Genomic DNA, 19,275 nt, shown 5'->3' with positions numbered 1-19,275 from the left:
GCACATACACTTTAATTTCCAATATGACAGCAGGGATATGGACATTTAAGGGTTTTCACATTGGATAACTGGTTCCTAAAGCACTTTAAACATACACAAGGATACACACAGTGATTAAGGAACTCATTTACAGCATGTGCGGAGGAAAAAGGCACGGCTTACCTTTTAATTAGTTATCTTGCCTTGCAAAACTATTCAGACCCCTTGGATTTCTTAATATTTTATTGTTACAAAGTGGTATTAAAATGAATAAAACATTTTGTCAACAATCTGTCAACAAAATACTCACTCTAATGTCAAGTGGAAGAAAAAGGTGATTTAAAAAAAATGATGAATAAAAAATGTAATAATTCAAATATATTTGTTGCATAAGTATTCAGCCCCTTTGTTTAGGCAAGCCTAAATTAGTTCATTAGCAAAAATGTGTCTTAACAAATCACATTAAATTTACATGGAATCATTTTTAAATTTACATGGAATCATTTTTAAATAAGTAACAATTCCTCGATCCCCCATACATTCAACATCTGTAAGGTCCCTAAGTCAAGTATTGAACTTCAAGATTCAAATACAAAAACCAGGGAGCTTTTCGAAAGCCTCAGAAACAAAACGCAGTGATTTGGTAGATGGGTAACAACAACAAATCAGACATTGAATATCTCTAAGCATGGTCTAGTTAATAATTGTGCTGTTCATTATGTATTAGTCAACCTAGACAAGATACAGTCGTCCTTCTGAACTGAGCTGCAGGACAGGAATGAAACTGATCAGGGCTGTTACCATGAGGTCATTGGTGAGCAGTTACAGTGTTCAATGGCTGTGATGGGTGAGAACTAAGGATGCATTAACAACATTGTAGTGACTCCACAATAATATATGCAACAAGTCACTAAGGTACAGTGCCTTTGGAAAGTATTCAGACACCTTGACTTTTCCAAATTTTGATAGGTTACAGCCTTATTCTAAAATAAATCAAATATTTTTTCCCTTCATCAATCTACACACAATAACCCATAATGACAAAGTAAAAACCTGATTTTTAGAAATGTTTGCTATTTTATCAAATATAATAAACTGAAATATGACATTTATATAAGTATTCAGACCCTTTACTCAGTACTTTGTTGAAGCACATTTGGCAGCGATTACAGCCTTGAGTCTTCTTGGGTAGGATGCTACAAGCCTGGAACACCTGTATTTGGGGAGTTACTCCAATTCTTCTCTGCAAATCCTCTCAAGCTCTGTCAGGTTGGAAGGGGAGCTATTTTCAGGTCTCTCCAGAGATGTTCGATTGGGTTCAAGTCTGAGCTCTGGCTGGGCCACTCAAGGACATTCAGATTATTGTCCCGAAGCCAATCCTGCGTTGTCTTGGCTGTGCTTAGGGTCATTGTCCTGTTGGAAGGTGAACCTTCACCCCAGTCTGAGGACCGGAACACTCTGGAGCAGGTTTTCATCAAGTACTTTGCTCCGTTCATCTTTGCCTCGATCCTGACTAGTCTTCCAGTTCCTGCTGCTGAAAAACATCCACACAGCATGATGCTGCCACCACCATGCTTCACCGTAGGGATGGTGGCAGGTTTCCTCCAGACGTGACTTTTGGCATTCAGGTCAAAGAGTCTTTTTTTTTTTAAGACCAAAGAATCTTGTTTCTCATGGTCTGAGAGTCCTTTAGATGCCTTTTGGCTAACTCCAAGCCGGCTGTCATGTTCCTTTTACTGAGTAATGGTATCTGTCTGGCTACTCTACCATAAAAGCCTGATTGTCCTTCAACAAAGTACTGAGGAAAGGCTCTAAATACTTCTATAAATGTTTTTTTTTTCTTCTTTTGTTTTTCAAAAATGTCTAAAAAGTAGTTTTTGCTTTGTAATTTTGGGGTATTGTGTGTAGTTTGATGAGGAAAAAACAACTCGTTAATCCATTTTGGAATAAGGCTGTAGCTTAAAAAAATGTGGAATAAGTCAAGGAGCCAGAATACCAAATGCGCTGTATATCAGAATATATAACAATTATGTGGCCATGTAAATTCCTAATTCAGCCTAAATAGATATTGCACATTACATACAGTATAAAACATTTCCTCTGCAATAATCCAGTAAATTTTTGTAATTTATTTTACAGTTACAGCTACTGTAATCCATTTTACGGTAATCCATATAATGGTACCAACAATGATACTGTAATTTAATTTACAGTATATTATTGGAATAGTGACATATTATACAGTGTTCTTTGCAAGCAAAAATATTGGTTTTAATTGTAACACGAGCGGGCACAGGCGTTGTAGTTAAGGATACATTGGTCTTCAAAATAATTGTAATTACAACAAGATATCTTATGTTATATCTCTGACTATTAAACTGTATGAAAACATTTATTATAGTATTTTACTGTAATTACAAGGGATTAGAGCAAGCAGGTAGGCTGTAGGCATTTGCATATTACATCACATTAATGAATACTAGGTGGCGCCGGAGCAGAAGGGAGACGTTTAATGTGACCCCAACTGTGCACCCAACCAATTGTGTTTTTTTGTTAATTTCTGTCAACATGTTAAACGTGCAACCACAGGGAAAATATCTCTGGACCACCTATACTCCACATACAGAGATGCATACAAAGCTCTCCCTCGCCCTCCAACAAAAAAAGACTGAACATTTCAATGTATAAAGGGGCAACACAATGCCAGAGAACGCAATAAACCATTCAAATGTAATGTACTAACACGCAAGGCATTGTGCCACGGGCCCCTGGGGTGCCTTATTGCTATTGTAAACTGGTTACCAATGAAATTAGGGCAGTGGAGATACATGTTTTGTCATACCCGTGGTATATGGTCTCAAGTGCAGCGGCTGTCAGCAATCTTTGGACAATAAAATGGACGAGTTATTGGGAAGATTAAACTACCAACGGGACATTAAAAACTGTAACATCTTATGCTTCACAGTGTCGTGGCTGCGAGAATATCAACATACAGCTGGCTGGTTACACGATGTACCGGCAGGATAGAACAGCGGCGTCTGGGAAGACAAGGGCGGTGGTCTATGTATTTTTGTAAACAACAGCTGGTGCAAGATATCTAAGGAAGTCTTAAGCCATTGCTTGCCTTAGGTAGAGTATCTCATGATAAGCTGCAGACCACATTACTTACCAAGAGAGTTTTCATCTATATTCTTTGTAGCTGTTTACATACCACCACAGTCAGATGCTGGCACCAAGACAGCATTGAATGAGCTGTATTCTGCCATAAGCAAACAAGAAAACGCTCACCTAGAGGCGACGCTCCTAGTAGCCAAGGACTTTAACGCAGGGAAACTTAAATCAGTTTTACCTAATTTCTGTCAACATGTTAAACGTGCAACCACAGGGAAAATATCTCTGGACCACCTATACTCCACATACAGAGATGCATACAAAGCTCTCCTCGCCCTCCAACAAAAAAAGACTGAACATTTCAATGTATAAAGGGGCAACACAATGCCAGAGAACGCAATAAACCATTCAAATGTAATGTACTAACACGCAAGGCATTGTGCCACGGGCCCCTGGGGTGCCTTATTGCTATTGTAAACTGGTTACCAATGAAATTAGGGCAGTGGAGATACATGTTTTGTCATACCCGTGGTATATGGTCTCAAGTGCAGCGGCTGTCAGCAATCTTTGGACAATAAAATGGACGAGTTATTGGGAAGATTAAACTACCAACGGGACATTAAAAACTGTAACATCTTATGCTTCACAGTGTCGTGGCTGCGAGAATATCAACATACAGCTGGCTGGTTACACGATGTACCGGCAGGATAGAACAGCGGCGTCTGGGAAGACAAGGGGCGGTGGTCTATGTATTTTTGTAAACAACAGCTGGTGCAAGATATCTAAGGAAGTCTTAAGCCATTGCTTGCCTTAGGTAGAGTATCTCATGATAAGCTGCAGACCACATTACTTACCAAGAGAGTTTTCATCTATATTCTTTGTAGCTGTTTACATACCACCACAGTCAGATGCTGGCACCAAGACAGCATTGAATGAGCTGTATTCTGCCATAAGCAAACAAGAAAACGCTCACCTAGAGGCGACGCTCCTAGTAGCCAAGGACTTTAACGCAGGGAAACTTAAATCAGTTTTACCTAATTTCTGTCAACATGTTAAACGTGCAACCACAGGGAAAATATCTCTGGACCACCTATACTCCACATACAGAGATGCATACAAAGCTCTCCTCGCCCTCCAACAAAAAAAAAAAGACTGAACATTTCAATGTATAAAGGGGCAACACAATGCCAGAGAACGCAATAAACCATTCAAATGTAATGTACTAACACGCAAGGCATTGTGCCACGGGCCCCTGGGGTGCCTTATTGCTATTGTAAACTGGTTACCAATGAAATTAGGGCAGTGGAGATACATGTTTTGTCATACCCGTGGTATATGGTCTCAAGTGCAGCGGCTGTCAGCAATCTTTGGACAATAAAATGGACGAGTTATTGGGAAGATTAAACTACCAACGGGACATTAAAAACTGTAACATCTTATGCTTCACAGTGTCGTGGCTGCGAGAATATCAACATACAGCTGGCTGGTTACACGATGTACCGGCAGGATAGAACAGCGGCGTCTGGGAAGACAAGGGGCGGTGGTCTATGTATTTTTGTAAACAACAGCTGGTGCAAGATATCTAAGGAAGTCTTAAGCCATTGCTTGCCTTAGGTAGAGTATCTCATGATAAGCTGCAGACCACATTACTTACCAAGAGAGTTTTCATCTATATTCTTTGTAGCTGTTTACATACCACCACAGTCAGATGCTGGCACCAAGACAGCATTGAATGAGCTGTATTCTGCCATAAGCAAACAAGAAAACGCTCACCTAGAGGCGACGCTCCTAGTAGCCAAGGACTTTAACGCAGGGAAACTTAAATCAGTTTTACCTAATTTCTGTCAACATGTTAAACGTGCAACCACAGGGAAAATATCTCTGGACCACCTATACTCCACATACAGAGATGCATACAAAGCTCTCCCTCGCCCTCCAACAAAAAAAGACTGAACATTTCAATGTATAAAGGGGCAACACAATGCCAGAGAACGCAATAAACCATTCAAATGTAATGTACTAACACGCAAGGCATTGTGCCACGGGCCCCTGGGGTGCCTTATTGCTATTGTAAACTGGTTACCAATGAAATTAGGGCAGTGGAGATACATGTTTTGTCATACCCGTGGTATATGGTCTCAAGTGCAGCGGCTGTCAGCAATCTTTGGACAATAAAATGGACGAGTTATTGGGAAGATTAAACTACCAACGGGACATTAAAAACTGTAACATCTTATGCTTCACAGTGTCGTGGCTGCGAGAATATCAACATACAGCTGGCTGGTTACACGATGTACCGGCAGGATAGAACAGCGGCGTCTGGGAAGACAAGGGGCGGTGGTCTATGTATTTTTGTAAACAACAGCTGGTGCAAGATATCTAAGGAAGTCTTAAGCCATTGCTTGCCTTAGGTAGAGTATCTCATGATAAGCTGCAGACCACATTACTTACCAAGAGAGTTTTCATCTATATTCTTTGTAGCTGTTTACATACCACCACAGTCAGATGCTGGCACCAAGACAGCATTGAATGAGCTGTATTCTGCCATAAGCAAACAAGAAAACGCTCACCTAGAGGCGACGCTCCTAGTAGCCAAGGACTTTAACGCAGGGAAACTTAAATCAGTTTTACCTAATTTCTGTCAACATGTTAAACGTGCAACCACAGGGAAAATATCTCTGGACCACCTATACTCCACATACAGAGATGCATACAAAGCTCTCCCTCGCCCTCCATTTTTCAAATCTGACCATAAATCTATCCTCCTGATTCCTGCTTACAAGCTAAAATTAAAGCAGGAAGCACCAGTGACTAAATCAATAATAAAGTGGTCAGATGAAACAGATGCTAAGCTACAGGACAGTTTTGCTAGCACATCCTGGAATATGTTCCAGGATTCCTCTAATGGCATTGAGGAGTACACCACATCGGTCATTGGCTTCATCAATAAATGCATCGATGACGTCGTCCCCACAGTGACCGTACGTACATACCCCAACCAGACACCATGGATTACAGGCAGCATCCGCACTGAGCTAAAGGCTAGAGCTGCCGCTTTCAAGGAGCGGGACTGTAACTCGGAAGCTTATAAGCCCTCTGACGAACGATCAAATAGGCAAAGTGTCAATACAGGACTAAGATCGAGTTGTACTACACCGGCCCTGATGCTTGTCAGATGTGGCAGGACCAGCAAACCATTACAGACTACAAAGGGAAGCACAGCCAAGAGCTGCCCAGTGACACGAGCCTACCAGACGAGCTAAACTATTTCTATGCTCGCTTCGAGGCAAATAATGCTGAAACATACATGAGAGCACCAGCTGTACTGGAAGACTGTGTGATCACGCTCTCCGCAGCCAATGTGAGTAAGAACTTTAGTCAGGTTAACATTCACAAGGCCGCAGGGCCAGACGGATTACCAGGACGTGTACTGCGCTGACCAACTAGCAAGTGTCTTCACTGACATTTTTAACCTCTCCCTGTCCGAGTCTGTAATACCAACATTTTTTAAGCAGACCACCATAGTGCCTGTGCCCAAGAACACCAAGGTAACCTGCCTAAATTAATACCGACATGTAGCACTCATGTCTGTAGCCATGAGGTGCTTTGAAAGGCTTGTCATGGCTCACATTAACACCATCATCGCAGAAACCCTAGACCCACTCCGATTTTCATATCACCCCAACAGATCCACAGATGTAGTCTCTATTGCAGTCCACAATGCCCTATCCACCTGGACAGAAGGAAAACCTATGTGAGAATGCTATTCATTGACTACAGCTCAGCGTTCAACCCCATAGTGCCCTCAAAGATCATCAATAAGCCAAGGACCCTGGGACTGAACACCTCCCTCTGCAACTTGATCCTGGACTTTGTGACGGCCCGCCCCCAGGTGGTAAGGGTAACAACACATCCGCCACGCTGCTCTTCAACACAGGGGCCCCTCAAGGGTGCGTGCTCAGTCCCCTCCTACTCCCTGTTCACTCATGACTGCACGGCCAGGCACGACTCCGAAACCATCATTACATTTGCAGATGACACAACAGTGGTAGGCCTGATCATCGACAACAACGAGACAGCCTATAGGGAGGTGGTCAGAGACCTGGCCATGTGGTGCCAGGACAACAACCTCTCCCTCAAAGTGATCAAGACAAAGGAGATGATTGTGGACTACAGGAAAAAGAGGACCGAGCACTCCCCCATTCCCATCGTCGGGACTGCAGTGGAGCAGGTTGAGATCTGCAACAAACTAACATGGTCCATGCACACCATGCCAGTCATGAAGCGGACACGACAAAACCTATTCCCCCTCAAGAGACTGGAAAGATTTGACATGGGTCTTCAGATCCTCAAAAGGTTCTACAGCTGCACCATCGAGAGCATCCTGACTGGTTGCATCACTGCCTGGTATGGCAACTGCTCGGCCTCTGACTGCAAGGCACTACAGAGGGTAGTGCGAACGGCCCAGTACATCACTGGGGCCAAGCTTCCTGCCATCTAGGACCTCTATACCAGGCAGTGTCAGAGGAAGGCCCTGAAAATTGTCAAAGACTCTCTGCTACCACACGGCAAACGGTACCGGAGCACCAAGTCTAGGTCCAAGAGGCTACTAAAACAGCTTCTAACCCCAAGCCATAAGACTCCTGAACATCTAGTCAAATGGCTACCCAGACTATTCACAGTGCCCCCCCCTCCCCTCTCCACACCATTGCCACTCTCTTTTGTCATCTATGCATAGTCACTTTAATTAACTCTACCTACATGTACATGCTACCTCAACTAACCGGTGCCCCCGCACATTGACTCTATACCGGCACCCCCCTGTATGTTTTGTTATTTTTTACTGCTCCTCTTTAATAACTTGTTACTTTTATCTCTTATTCTTATCCGTATGTTTTGAAACTGCACTGTTGGTTAAGGGCTCATAAGTAACCATTTCACTGTAAGATCTACACCTGTTGTAGTCGGCGCATGCGACTAATACAATTTGATTTGATTCGATTTTTATATCACCTGCACATCTGGGCTTTATCAAAAGCTCTCAAACTGGCTGTGTTTACAGAGCAAATAGACATGGGTAAATATTCAACCATTAACCCTTGTGTTGTCTTAAGGGTCAAAAATCACCAGCCACTATGTTTAACAGCAGAGAAAACCCCCTAAATTATATTTTTTCAACTTGAAATTTGATTACTTTTCCTAGAGTGACCCCAGCACTAGAAAAAGTGAAACATTGCTTTTGTTCATATTTCCATGAAAGCTGTACACCACCAGGGAACAAAGATTGACTTAGGGTAGGGTAGTTATACAAATTTGACCCGGTAGTTATAAAATCCTTTACACACACACACACACACACACACACACACACACACACACACACACACACACACACACACACACACACACACACACACACACACACACACACACACACACACACACACACACACACAACACACACACACACACACACACACACAATCTCTGTATGTGTGCTTCTGATTGAACTAAAAATTAAAATGTTCTTGAGCATGTGCAGCATCTCCCCTCTATGACCCCACACATGACTCAAGTTTACAGGCAAAATAAGCAACGTTTCAGACAAAATAACAATTTCTTGAAAGCATTGTTTACTAATGGGGAATGCAGACAGAGGATATAAAGGTGCTGCAGATGACAGTCCCCCCAGATCTCTCTGCTGAAGCCATGAGTGCCAAGGACATTCAGAGAGTTGTTCGGAAGCCACTCCTGTTTTGTCTTGGTTGTGTGCTTAGGGTCATTGTCCTGATGGAAGGTGAACCTTTGCCCCAGTCTGAGGTCCTGAGCCCTCTGGAGCAGGTTTTCAACAAGGATCTCTCTGTACTTTGCTCCATTCATCTTTACCTGAGTCGTCTCCCAGTCCCTGCCGCTGAAAAACATCCCCACAGCATGATGCTGCCACCACCATGCTTCACCGTAGGGATGGTGCCAGGTTTCCTCCAGACATGACGCTTGGCATTCAGGCCAAGCGAGCTGTCATGTGCCTTTAACTGAGGAGTGGCTTCCGTCTGGCCACTCTACCATAAAGGCCTGATTCTTGGAGTGCTGCAGAGATGGTTGTCCTTCTGAAAGGTTCTCCCATCTCCACAGAGGAACTCCGGAGCTTTGTCAGAGTGACCATCTGGTTCTTGGTCACCACCCTGACCAAGGCCCTTCTCCCCCGATTTCTCAGTTTGGCTGGGCGGCCAGCTCTAGGAAGAGTCTTGGTGGTTCCTAACTTCTTCCATTGAAGAATGATGGAGGCCATTGTGTTCTTGGGGACCTTCAATGCTGCAGACCTTTTTTGGTACCCTTTCCCAGATCTGAGCCTTGCCACAATCCTGTCTCAGAGCTCTACGGATAATTCCTTTAACTTCATGGTTTGGTTATTGCTCTGACATGCACTGTCAACTGTGGGACCTTATATAGACAGGTGTGTGCCTTTCTAATCCTATGAAAGGAGTGATTGCTGGTGTGGCTTTAAGTGTTGAGGTGGAGCAACTTAAATGAAAAATTCTCTATGTCTGTGAAGCCCGTCATTTGGTGCGACACAGAACTGGTTGGCAGGCATGGTGAAACTGAGAAGACATTGGCCGTCCTTTTGAGTTTTGAAGCAGAGTCTTTACCTGATAAAGTCATGTTAGGATATGTCATTTTTCCAATGAGAGCTTTTGTGCAGATCCCACTAAGGTGTTTCAGACTATGGTCATGTTGCAGTAGTGTGTAGGAGGGAGATGAATAGATGTGAGAAGTATGGACAAAGGAATGTGTAGTATCGGTGGGAAACAAATTTCATGTCAATTCTGGGGGTGCCCATGTTGCTGGGGATCAGAACTGTCCAGTGCGATGGACAGGTTGAAATTGCCAGAGTCAGAGTAGAACAGAAGGTGTCATTTTCTGAGGCATTGAAGAGAGTAGAGGATGATGGGTCAAAAGGGTGAGTAGTAGACCTAGAGTACAATACAGAGTGATACGAATTTGTGCTTTGGGTAAGGTTGGCTTCTTATAGCATTCATTGCCATGATTATCAACTGTACTGCAGAAATGGCAGGTAAATCACAGAAAATAGATGTTGGGGTGGGTGTACGAGTCAGTTAGGGGGAAAATAGTGGAATGGGTGGTGATTTTTATATTTTTTATTAAATAGTGGTGCAATTTTTTTCCTTTTAGGAACATGAATAATGAAAACAATTTATTGTAGGTAGGTTGTGACTGGCCTCACACTTCAGCACTGTGTATGCACCTCAACAGTTGGATGCAATCCGCAAACCCAAAGAAGAAGAAGAGCAAGCAGACCCACAAGGTAGCTCCAGACCCATAGGTCAATGGTAGTACTCTCCTGTGGCCTGCTCGCTCCTGGTGAAGGTCTGATCTTTGGTATCTCCTCCACGTCTCATCTGGTGGTCTAGTGCTGGAAACCGGGTACTGGGTGGATGCTGGTGCTGTGACTGGGCCTGCAGAGGGGAGGAAGGACAACCTGAGGAGCAAGCAGACACAATAGGGAGCCCTAGACCCGGAGGTCAATGGTGGCATTCCCCTGTGTTCTGCTCATTCCGGGTGAAGGTTAGATGTTTTGTCCCCCCTCCATGCTTTGTCTGGTGCTCCGGCCATGATTGTGAGTCATAGAGTGGCGCACAATTGTCCCAGTGTCGTCTGGGTTTGGCTGGGGTAGGCTGTCATTGTGAATTAAGAATTTGTTCTTAACTGACTTGCCTAGTTAAATAAAGGTTAACTTCTTGCGTCGAGCCATCCCGGATCCGGTATCGTGACTACAGCCTCAAGCTCATTACCATAACGCAACGTTAACTATTCATGAAAATCGCAAATGAAATGAAATTAATCTATTTGCTCTCAAGCTTAGCCTTTTGTTAACAACACTGTCATCTCAGATTTTCAAAATATGCTTCTCAACCATTGCAAAACAAGCATTTATGTAACAGTATTGATAGCTAGTGTAGCATTTAGCGTAGCATTTAGCGTTAGCATTCAGCAGGCAACATTTTCACAAAAACCAGAAAAGGATTCAAATAAAATCATTTACCTTTGAAGAACTTCAGATGTTTTCAATGAGGAGACTCTCAGTTAGATAGCAAATGTTCCGTTTTTACAAAAAAGATGATTTGTGTTGACAAATCGGTCCGTTTTCTTCATCATTCTTCATCACGTTTGGGTAAGAAAAAAAACGAAAATTAAGTCATTAAAACGCAAACTTTTTTCCAAATTAACTTCATAATATCGACAGAAACATGGCAAACCGATGTTTAGAATCAATCCTCAAGGTGTTTTTCACATATCTATCGACGATAAAATCCTTCGTGGCAGTTGACTTTCTCTTCTGAAGAAATGGAACGCGCATGGACCTACAGATTACGCAATAATTTCGACACAGGACACCGGGCGGGACACCAGGTAAATGTAGTCTCTTATAGGGTCAATCTTCCAATGATATGCCTACAAACACGTCACAATGCTGCAGACACCTTGGAGAAACGACACAAAGGGCAGGCTCATTCCTGCCGCATTGACAGCCATATAAGGAGACATTGGAACACAGCGCCTTCAGAATCTGGGGCATTTCCAGTATGAAACTTCATCTTGGTTTCGCCTGTAGCATTAGTTCTGGGGCACTCACAGATAATATCTTTGCAGTTTTGGAAACGTCAGAGTTTTGTCTTTCCAAGGCTGTCAATTACATGCATAGTCGAGCATCTTTTCGTGACAAAATATTGCGCTTAAAACGGGCACGTCTTTTTATCCAATAATGACATAGCGCCCCCATAGGTTGAAGAGGTTAAATTAAAAATAAAACAATTAGAGGGAGGTAGAGAGAAATAGAGAGTGAGAAGGGGGAGTAGAGAATGTGTCCATGGTATTGGTCTGGGCGGCACAGAGGGCGGTTTACATGTTGATGTCCTTTCATCTTGCCACCCCCCATACTGCCCTCACCTGGTCTGGGTCTTTGTGGAAGTCTGTGATGGCGTGATCCCTGAGAAGGATAGTGATCCTCCTCCTCAGGGTTCTGGGGATGGGGGTGACAAAGTACAGTTCGAAGTAGCTGGCTTTACTGTCTGTCTTGTGGATGTAGGAGACCAATCTGTATAGACCATGTGCCCTAATGATGTTAAAACGTCTTCATGCTAGGGTTTATTTTTCTCCACTTCCTGTCTGACTGACTTTCCCAAAGTAAACTGCCTCTTACTCAGGCCCAGAAGCCAGGATATGCATATAATTAGTATTATTGGATAGAAAACACTTGAAGTTTGTAGAAATGTTAAAATAATGTATGAGACTATCACACAATTGATATGGTGGGAGAAAATCCAAAGAAAAACCAACCAGATTTTGTTTTTGAGAGCCCATGCTCTTACAATGGAAAGCATAGGGGCATATGCAATTCCAGCTCCCAGATTACAATTCCTATGGTTTACACTAGATGTCAACAGTCTTTGTTCAAAGTTTCAGGCTTGTTTCTTCCCAAACGAGGAAGAATTTTGAGTTTTAGGACTGGGAGTCAGAGTTGGAAATCAGTCTATGCGCTCAACGAAGTGGACGCGCACCTGCTAATTTTGCTTTCCTATTGAACATTTTAGGGTACCTGAGGATTAAATATAAATGTATTTTGACTTGTTTTAACAAAGTTTAGCGGTAGCTTTTTGGATTCCTTTCTCTGCATGTTGAACGAGTGGATTACTCAAATCAATGGCGCCAACTAAACAGACCTTTTGCGATATAAAGAAGGATTTTATCTAACAAAACAACAAATACATGTTGTAGCTGGGACCCTTTGGATTGCAAATCAGAGCAAGATTTTCAAAAAGTAAATGAATATTTAAATCGCTATTTGTGATTTTATGAAGCCTGTGCCGGTGGAAAAATATGTTGATGTGGGGCGCAGTTCTCAAACAATCGCATGTCATGCTTTCGCTGTAAAGCCTATTGTAAACTCGGACAATGAAGTTAGGTGAACAATAATTTTTAAGGATGCCTGGGACCACCTTCCCCCCATTCTCAACTGCTTTGTACAAGGTTCTGTGCTTGAGTCATTTCATCTGGCTTTCACAGACAAAGGTGAACATCATGCATTCAATCTTCTTGCTGGTTGCACTGTATGGGGAAATGCCTGCCTAGGTACAGGAGAATGGTGAGAACGATTGCCTTCAGGACCAGGATCTTACCCGTCATTGTAAGGGATTGTGCGCTCCATTCACAGATATTCTGTTGGATGTGGCACATGGTCTTCTCCCAGGTTAAGGAGCCACCTCTATCCCTCTGGACGGTGACCACCAGCAGCTTGATGGTCTCTGTTTTGACAGGGAAAGAGGTGGTGAGAGATTTATGCCAGTCCTGTGAGAGGAACAGTTCACTCTGACCCCTGTTGACGAGGGTGCCAGTGGCTGCATAGTAGTCGTCTACCACCTTTGTTGCCATGGCGATGGAGTGACTATCTGTGCAGACTATGGTGATGTCGTCCATGTATGCCACCACTTTGAGCCTCCCCCCTTGGGCCCCTGGTAGCCCGAGATTTCTGGTGTTGACCTGATCTTCTGGAGTAATGGCTCTGGGTAGATGACGTACAGCAGAGGGGCTAGGGGGCAACCTTGGCATATGCCAGATCTGTTGGGGAATGGGTCTGTGAGAGTGTTCTTTAACAGAACTCTGCTTGTGATATTTTCGTAGCAGTGTTCGGACCAGTGGATGATGTGTTGGGGAAAGTTAATCTGGTTAGCACCCTCTGGAGGAAGCCATAGCTATACCTGTCAAAAGCCTTCTCCTGGTCTAGGATGAAAAGGTGCAGGATGAGATCTTTCACCAGGAGCAGGTTGTCATTGATGGACCTATCAAGGATGCTGCAGGTGTGGGGCTATTACTGAGGAGGGGTGTGTCTGGAACCATTTGGTGAGGGCCTTGGTCATGATTTTGTAGTCGACGGAGAGGAGGTTGATGGGGGCGACAGTTCGGAGGTCCTTGAGGTCCTCTTTCTTGGGGATAAGAGACGGAAAGGGAACGAGAATACCTAGTCAGTTGCACAACTGAATGCATTCAACTGAAATGTGTCTTGCGCATTGAACCCAACCCCTCTGAATCAGAGAGGTGCTTGGGGCTGCCTTAATCGATGTCCATAACCATACTCTGTCCCATGTACCCACCCTCTTTTCCCTGTATACTGCTCTGAAGACCTCTGCCACGTTGTCCTTGAGGAGATTCCAGAAGGTCTGATAGAATATTCCTGGGATCCCGTCCGGTCCTGGTGCTTTGTGTCTGTTCAAGAAGTCCACAGCCCTCGTGAGCTCCTCTTAGGTCAGGGTTCTCGCTGTAGCCACCCTCAGTGAATCTGTCTACACCATCTAGGATGGTGGCCATAAGGGCCTCGTCGGTAGGCTTGATGTCATACAGCCTACTGTAGAACTACCTGGCCACCCCCAAAATGTCATCACTGTTGGTCACAGAGTCCCCTTGGTTGCTGTACAGGGAAAGGATGTGTTTTTGATTTGGCCGTGCTTGGCAAAAGAAGAAGTAGATGCATTTCTCCTCCTCCAGACCCTGGAATTTTGACTTGTGCTGCATCTTCTTTTTTAGTTTTAGCCAGCTCTTGGGCCACAATTCCACTCCTCTAGCTGGAGGGGGCTAAGACGTTGGAGGGCCTTGTTGTGGTGTTCAAAACTGTCCCTCTTCTCCCTAGCTTTCCTCCACCCTATTCCCCCGAAGTAGCCCTTGGCCCTGGCCTTTACCATTTCCCACCACTCTGGGAGTCAAATAGTTATTTCAAGGTTCTCCACTCCAGGTAGTGTCTGGAGAAGTAGAGCTGGACTGCTAGGATAGATGTATTCATCCTCCCTACCTATTCTCACTAGGCCTTCCCAATCTAAGGACACAGTCATCATCTTGTGGTCTGACAAGTGCACCGCTTGGCTTGTCAGGGAGAACATTCTCAGACCTGGCGAGACCAAGAACATGTCAATCCTGGAGTAGGATGCTCCAGAGGAACTCACCCACATTAATGTTGGAGGGGAGGTGCCACCGGCATCTGTAAGGGAGGCGTCATTGATGGTTTTTTGTAGTTCCTGTGTGCTACGTTCTCTCCTGGGCCTACTGCAGTCTTTGTCTTGGAGGGCACTGGTGTGGGAGATGAGCAGGAGTGACTGAAGCTGTTTGAAGAGGGATACTCTCTTGGCCACGTTGGTACACATTGATGACCATCAGGGGCAAACTCTGAATCTCGAGGTCTAAGTCCAGGATTCTCCCGCTCTCGACTAACCTGCTGGATTTCAGTTGGAGGTAGGGCTTGGTAACCAATATGCCAACACTGTCTGCTCTGGCGGTGTTGGAGCCTGACCAGAGAGAGCCCACTCCTCCTTCAGGAGTGCATCCATCTCCTTTTATGGGATGCCGCACTCCTGGAGAAGATAGATGGCTGCCGGGATATTGGAGAGGTGTCCCAGCAAAGTCTGTCATATATCTGGGAACCGAATGCTTCTGGTGTTGAGGGTGGATATTGCCAGGGTCATAATGGGTTATGAAGAGTGTCCAGGTCCGGTGTTGCTTATGTCATTGCAGATTTGGATGAGATCTTCAAGCGGATCCTTCCCACTGACTACCTGGTGGCACCATAAAATGTCCAGATGGAGGGTGATAGGTGGTGAAGGTGGTGAAGATGGTAAAGGTGGCTCAGAGTGTCCAGGGGGTCTTTAAGGCTTGCTGCTATATGGGAACAGGGGCAGGGAGGGCTAAGGAGGTGGATCTGGGTCATTAAGGAGCAGGGTGGAGGAGTCTAGGGCTGAGGGTATGGGAGTCAGGGGCAGTTGGTGGCAGGGAGGGGGGATAAAGTAAAGTAGGGGGCAGGGAGGAGCGATCAGGGGTAGCAATGGGCTGAGGGGAGAAGTTATGGTATGGTGAGGGGTCTAGGAGAGGGAAATTGTTTCTTGGAGGGGATAGGGGGGTTTGGGGGACGTGTTTGCTGTCATCAGGGTTTGGGTTCTGGGGTGATCTTCTGGTCTGGTACTGTGCAATATATGGTAATATACTGTATTCAGTTTATACAGTATCTATTGTTGATTAATACAGTAAGTTACTGATAAAATTACAAAAATGGCTAACAGTGTACAAAACAAACAGAAACTCGCAGAGAGAGAGACACAATGGGTTGCACCTCCATCATGGGGCGGCAGGGTAGCCTAGTGGTTAGAGCGTTGGACTAGTAACCGGAAGGTTGTGAGTTCAAACCCCCCAGCTGACAAGGTACAAATCTGCCGTTCTGCCCCTGAACAGGCAGTTAACCCACTGTTCCCAGGCTGTCATTGAAAATAAGAATTTGTTCTTAACTGACTTGCCTGGTTAAATAAAGGTAAAAAAATAAAAATCACTCGGTCACATCATTGCCATTGTTATTGCCAGCATTGCACAGATGCCACTGCCATATCGATCTCCAAAAGTAGAATGGAGGTTAATGACTTTGAACGGGAGCTAATGACTGTTTCGCGCAGTGATATAGTCGTATCACTAAACATCGAGTCCCAACCATAATGGCACCGACAGAGAGGGCTGCCTCGCTTCTAGTCCTTAGGAAACTTTGCAGTATTTTGTTTTTTTGAGTAATATAGTGTGTTAACATTTTCTGGGCTATGTGTTATTACATACAGCCGGGAAGAGCGGCGGTAACATATCAGCATAACGGTCTAGTGAAAAACAAATTGTGCCTACGGATATATTATCGAATAGATATTAGAAAAACACCTTGAGGATGGATTCTAAACAACGTTTGCCATGTTTCTGTTGATATTATGGTGCTAATTTGGGATATTTTGAGTTGTGGTGACTGCAATTTCCAGGCGATTTCTCAGCCAAACGTGAAGAACAAATGGAGCTATTTTGCCTACAAAAATAATCTTTGGGGAAAAAATGAACTTTGGCTGTCTACCTGGGAGTCTTGTGGGTGAAAACACCCGAAGTTCGATTTAAACGATTTAATTGGATTGCTTTTCTGATTTCCGTGACAAGGTTGCCTGCTGCTAGCAAGGCATAATGCTATGCTAGGCTATGATAAACTTACACAAATGCTTGTCTAGCGTTGGCTGTAAAGCATATATTGAAAAAAAATCTGAGATGAAAGGGTGATTAACAAAAGGCTAAGCTGTGTTCCAATATATTTCACTTGTGATTTTCATGAATAGGAAGATTTTCTAGGAAGATTTATGTCCGCTGCGTTATGGTAATTAGTGTCAGATGATGACAATCATCGTTCACGGGATGGGGTGTCACTACAGGTTAAAACGTTTTTCAACCACTCCACAAATTGCTTGTTAACAAACGATGGTCTTGGAAAGTCGGTTAGGACTTCTTCTTTGTGCATGAAAAATTGTTTACAGACAGATTATTTCACTTATAATTCACTGTATCACAATTCCAGTGGGTCAGGAGTTTACACACACTAAGTTGACAGTCCCTTTAAACAGCTTGGACAATTCCAGAAAATTATGTCATAGCTATAGAAGCTTCTGATAGGCTAATTGACATCATTTGAGTCAATTGGAGGTGTACCTGTGGATGTATTTCAAGCCCTACCTTCAAACTCAGTGCCTCTTTGCTTGACATCCACAAGTCTGGTTCATCCTTGGGAGCAATTATAAAACTCCTGAAGGTACCACGTTCATCTGTACAAATAATAGTACGCAAGTACGTATAAACACCATGGGACCACGCAGCCGTCATACCGCTCAGGAAGGAAACGGGATCTGTCTCCTAGAGATTAATGTACTTTGGTGTGAAAAGTGCAAATCAATCCCAGAACCACAGCAAAGGACCTTGTGAAGATGCTGGAGGAAATAGGTACAAAGTATCGAGTACGGTTTGCAATTGCACATAGGGACAAATATCGTACTTTTTAAGAAATGTCCTATGGTCTGATGAAAAAAAACAGAACTGTTTGGCCATAATGACCCTCGTTATGTTTAGAGGAGAAAGGGGGAAGCTTGCAAGCCAAAGAACACCATGCCAACCATGAAGCACGGGGGTGGCAGCATCATGTTGTGGGGGTGCTTTGCTGCAGGAGGGACTGGTGCAATTCACAAAACAGATGACATCATGAGGTAGCACATTTATGTGGATATATTGAAGCAACATCTCAAGACATCAGTCAGGAAGTTAAAGCTTGGTCACACATGGGTCTTCCAAGTGGAAAATGACCCCAAGAATAATTCCAAAGTTGTGGCAAAATGGCTTAAGGACAACAAAGTCAAGGTATTGGAGTGGCCATCACAAAGCCCTGACCTCAATCCTGTAGAAAATGTGTGGGCAGAACTGAAAAAGTGTATGCGAGCAAGGAGGCCTACAAACCTGACTCAGTTACACCAGCTCTGTCAGGAGGAGTGGGCCAAAATTTACCCAACTTATTGTGGGAAGCTTATGGAAGGCTACCAGAAATGTTTGACCCAAGTTAAACAATTTAAAGGCAATGCTACCCAATACTAATTGAGTGTGTAAACTTCTGACCAACTGGGAATGTGATGAAAGAAATGAAAGCTGAAATAAATCATTCTCTCTACTATTATTCTGACATTTCACATTCTTAAAATAAAGTGGTGATCCTAACTGACCTAAAACAGGGAATTTTTATTTGGATTAAATGTCAGGAATTGTGAAAAACTGAGTTTAAATGTATTTGGCTATGTAAACTTCTGACTTCAACTGTATGTTTCATGATTAACGACTCATGGTGTAATTGTAATGACATACAGGAACTCAAGTCCTTTTGTTCACCCAACCCTATAATCCCTCACGATCAAATTCCAACCATATTATCTCCCAAGAGACTTCTCTTCGGTTATTGTCATTTCCGTGTATATCCCCCCTCAAGTCGATACCACGACTGCCCTCAAGGAACTTCACTGGACTTTATGCAAACTGATAACCATATATCCTGAGGCTACATTTATTGTAGCTGGGCACTTTAACAAAGCAGATTTGAGGACAAGGTTACCTAAATTCTATCAGCATATTGATTTTAATACGCGGGCTGGAAAAACACTCTACCATTGTTATTCTAACTTCCAGGATGCATACAAGGCCCTCCCCACCCCTTTTCAGCAATCTGACCACGACTGCATTTTGCTCCCGTGCCCGTGCTAAGGACTATTCAACGCTGGTCTGACCAATCGGAATCCACGCTTC

The sequence above is a fragment of the Oncorhynchus nerka genome, linkage group LG8 (assembly GCF_034236695.1).
Source record: "Oncorhynchus nerka isolate Pitt River linkage group LG8, Oner_Uvic_2.0, whole genome shotgun sequence".
NCBI lineage: Eukaryota > Metazoa > Chordata > Actinopteri > Salmoniformes > Salmonidae > Oncorhynchus > Oncorhynchus nerka.
Note: the sequence above shows the minus strand (reverse complement) of the source record.